The sequence below is a fragment of the Panulirus ornatus genome, chromosome 4 (assembly GCF_036320965.1).
Source record: "Panulirus ornatus isolate Po-2019 chromosome 4, ASM3632096v1, whole genome shotgun sequence".
Lineage (NCBI taxonomy): Eukaryota > Metazoa > Arthropoda > Malacostraca > Decapoda > Palinuridae > Panulirus > Panulirus ornatus.
This window is the reverse complement of record NC_092227.1, coordinates 27,223,786-27,228,293: the sequence shown is the minus strand read 5'-3', so window position 1 is coordinate 27,228,293 and position 4,508 is coordinate 27,223,786.

The window sequence follows — 4,508 nt, the reverse complement described above, 5'->3', positions numbered from 1 at the left end:
TCGCCACCTCGCCACACATGGAATACCATCCCCCTCCCCCCTCATGTGTGCGAGGTAGCGCTAGGAAAATACAACAAAGGCCCAATTCCTTCACACTCAGTCTCTAGCTGTCATGCAATAATGCCCGAAACCACATCTCCCTTTCCACATCCAGGCCCCACACAACATTCCATGGTTTACCCCAGACGCTTCACATGCCCTGACTCAATCCACTGCCAGCACGTCAACCCCGGTATACCACATCGATCCAATTCACTCTATTCCTTGCCCGCCTTTCACCCTCCTGCATGTTCAGACCCCGATCACTCAAAATCTTTTTCACTCCATCTTTCCACCTCAAATTTGGTCTCCCACTTCTCCTCCTTCCCTCCACCTCCGACACATATATCCTCTTGGTCACTCTTTCCCTCATTCTCTCCATGTGCCCAAACCATTTCAAAACACCCTCTTCTGCTCTCTCAACCAAGCTCTTTTTATTTCCACACATCTCTCTTACCCTCAAACATCTCATTTCCAGCACATCCACCCTCCTACGCACAACTCTATCCTTAGCCCACGCCTCGCAAACATACAACATTGTTGGAACCACTATTCCTTCAAACATACCCATTTTTGCTTTCCGAGATAATGTTCTCGACTTCCACACATTCTTCAAGGCTCCCAGGATTTTCGCCCCTCCTCCACACTATGATTCACTTCCCCTTCCATGGTTCCATCCGCTGCCAGATCCACTCCCAGATATCTAAAACACTTTACTTCCTCCAGTTTTTCTCCATTCAAACTTACCTCCCAATTTACTTGACCCTCAACCCTACTGTACCTAATAACCTTGCTCTTATTCACATTTACTCTTAACTTTCTTCTTTCACACACTTTACCAAACTCAGTACCCAGTTTCTGCAGTTTCTCACATGAATCAGCCACCAGCGCTGTATCATCAGCGAACAACAACTGACTCACTTCCCAAGCTCTCTCATCCACAACAGACTTCATACTTGCCCCTCTTTCCAAAACTCTTGAATTCACCTCCCTAACAACCCCATCCATAAACAAATTAAACAACCATAGAGACATCACACACCCCTGCCGCAAAGCTACATTCACTGAGAACCAATCACTTTCCCTTCCTACACGTACACATGCCTTACATTCTCGATAAAAACTTTTCACTGCTTCTAACAACTTGCCTCCCACAACATATATTCTTAATAACTTCCACAGAGCATCTCTATCAACTCTATCATATGCCTTTTCCAGATCCATAAATGCTACATATAAATCCATTATCTTTTCTAAGTATTTCTCACATAAATTCTTCAAAGCAAACACATGATCCACACATCCTCTACCACTTCTGAAACCACACTGCTCTTCCCCAATCTGATGCTCTGTTCACCCTCTCAATCAATACCCTCCCATATAATTTACCAGGAATACTCAACAAACTTATACCTCTGTAATTTGAGCACTCACTCTTCTCCCCTTTGCCTTTGTACAATGGCACTATGCACGCATTCCGCCAATCCTCAGGCACCTCACCATGAGTCATATATACGTTAAATAACCTTACCAACCATCCAACAATACAGTTATCCCCTTTTTTGATAGATTCCACTGTAATACCATCCAAACCTGCTGCCTTGCCGGCTTTCATCTTCCGCAAAGCTTTTACTACCTCTTCTCTATTTACCAAATCATTTTCCCTAACCCTCTCACTTTGCACACCACCTCGACCAAAACACCCTATATCTGCCACTCTATCATCAAACACATTCAACTAACCTTCAAAATACTCACTCCATCTCCTTCTCACATCACCACTACTTGTTATCACCTCCCCATTAGCGCCCTTCACTAAAGTTCCCATTTGCTCCCTTGTCTTACGCACTTTATTTACCTCCTTCCAAAACATCTTTTTATTCTCCCTAAAATTTAATGATTCTCTCTCACCCCAACTCTCATTTGCCCTCTTTTTCACCTCTTGCACCTTTCTCTTGACCTCCTGTCTCTTTCTTTTATACATCTCCCACTCAATTGCATTTTTTCCTGCAAAAATCGTCCAAATGCCTCTGTCTTCTCTTCCACTAATAATCTTACTTCTTCACCCCACCACTCACTACCCTTTCTAATCAACCCACCTCCCACGCTTCTTATGCCACAAGCATCTTTTGCGCAATACATCACTGATTCCCTAAATACATCCTATTCCTCCCCCACTCCCCTTACTTCCATTGTTCTCACCTTTTTCCATTCTGTACTCAGTTTCTCCTGGTACTTCCTCACACAATTCTCCTTCCAAAGCTCACTTACTCTCACCACACTCTTCACCCCAACATTCACTCTTCTTTTCTGAAAACCCATACAAATCTTCACCTTAGCCTCCACAAGATAATGATCAGACATCCCTCCAGTTGCACCTCTCAGCACATTAACATCCAAAAGTCTCTCTTTCGCGCGCCTGTCAATTAACACGTAATCCAATAACGCTCTCTGGCCATCTCTCCTACTTACATACGTATACTTATGTATATCTCGCTTTTTAAACCAGGTATTCCCAATCACCAATCCTTTTCAGCACATAAATCTACAAGCTCTTCACCATTTCCATTTACAACACTGAACACCCCATATATGCCAATTATTCCCTCAACTGCCATATTACTCACCTTTGCCTTCAAATCACCCATCACTATAACCCGGTCTTGTGCATCAAAACCACTAACACACTCATTCAGCTGCTCCCAAAAAACTTGCCTCTCATGATCTTTCTTCTCATGCCCAGGTGCATATGCACCAATAATCACCCATCTCTCTCCATCAACTTTCAGTTTTACCCATATTAATCGTGAATTTCTTACATTCTATCACATACTCTCACTACTCCTGTTTCAGGAGTACTGCTACTCATTCCCTTGCTCTTGTCCTCTCACTAACCCCTGACTTTACTCCCAAGACACTCCCAAACCACTCTTCCCCTTTACCCTTGAGCTTCGTTTCACTCAGAGCCAAAACATCCAGGTTCCTTTCCTCAAACATACTACCTATCTCTCCTTTTTTCACATCTTGGTTACATCCACACACATTTAGACACCCCACTGTGAGTCTACGAGGAGGATGAGCACTCCCCGCGTGACTCCTTCTTCTGTTTCCCATTTTTAGAAAGTTAAAATATATATATATATATATATATATCTTTCTTTCTTTCTTTCAAACTATTCGCCATTTCCCGCATTAGCGAGGTAGCGTTAAGAACAGATGACTGGGCCTTTGAGGGACTACCCTCACCTGGCCCAATTCTCTGTTCCTTCTTTTGACTTTGACGCTGTCTCCCACGTTATTCACGCAGCGTAAGGAAACAGAAGAAAAAATGACCCAACCCAACCACACACACATGTATATACATAAACGCCCACACACGCACATATGCATGCCTACATATTTCAACGTATACATACATGGACATATACATATACACATATGTACATATACATATACTGCCTTCATCCAATCTCGTCGCCACGCCATCACACATAAAATGACACCCCCTTCCCCCCGCGTACGCGCGAGGTAGTGCTAGGAAAAGACAACAAAGGCCACATTCGTTCACACTCAGTCTTTAGCTGTCATGTGTAATGCACCTAAACCAAAGCTCCCTTTTCACATCCAGGCCCCACAAAAGTTTCCATCGTCTACCCCAGACGCTTCAAATGCTCTGGTTCAATCCATCGACGGCAACACGACCCCGGTATACCACATCGTTCCAATTCACTCCATACCTTTCAGGCCTTTCACCCTCTTGTATGTTCAGGCCCCGATCACTCAAAATCTTCTTCACTCTATCCTTCCACCTCCAGTTTGGTCTCCCACTTCTCGTTTCCTCCACCTCTGACATGTATATTTTCTTAGCCAATCTTTCTTCACTCATTCTTTCCATGTGACCAAACCATTACAATACACGCTCTCTTGCTCTCTCAACCACACTCTTTTTGTTACACACATCTCTCTTACTCTTTCATTACTTACTCGATCAAACCACCTCCAACCACATATTGTCCTTATACACCTCATTTCCAACACAACCACCCTCCTCCGCACAACCCTATCTATCGCCCATGCCTCACAATCTTTTAACATTGTTGGAACCACTATTCCTTCAAAAATACCCACTTTTGCTCTTCCAGATAACGTTCTCGCCTTCCACACACTCTTCAACGCTCCCAATACCTTTGCCACCTCCCCCACCCTGTGACTCACATCCGCTTCCATGGTCCTATCCGCTGCCAAATCCACTCCCAGATATCTAAAACACTTCACTTCCTCTAGTTTTTGTTCATTCAAATTTACCTCCCAATCAAATTATCTCTCAGCACTACTGAACTTAATAACCTTGCTCTTATTCACATTTACTCTCAGCTTCCTTCTTTCACACAATTTATCAAACTCAGTCACCAACTTCTGCAGTTTATCACCCGAATCAGCCAACAGCGCTGTATTATCAGCGAACAACA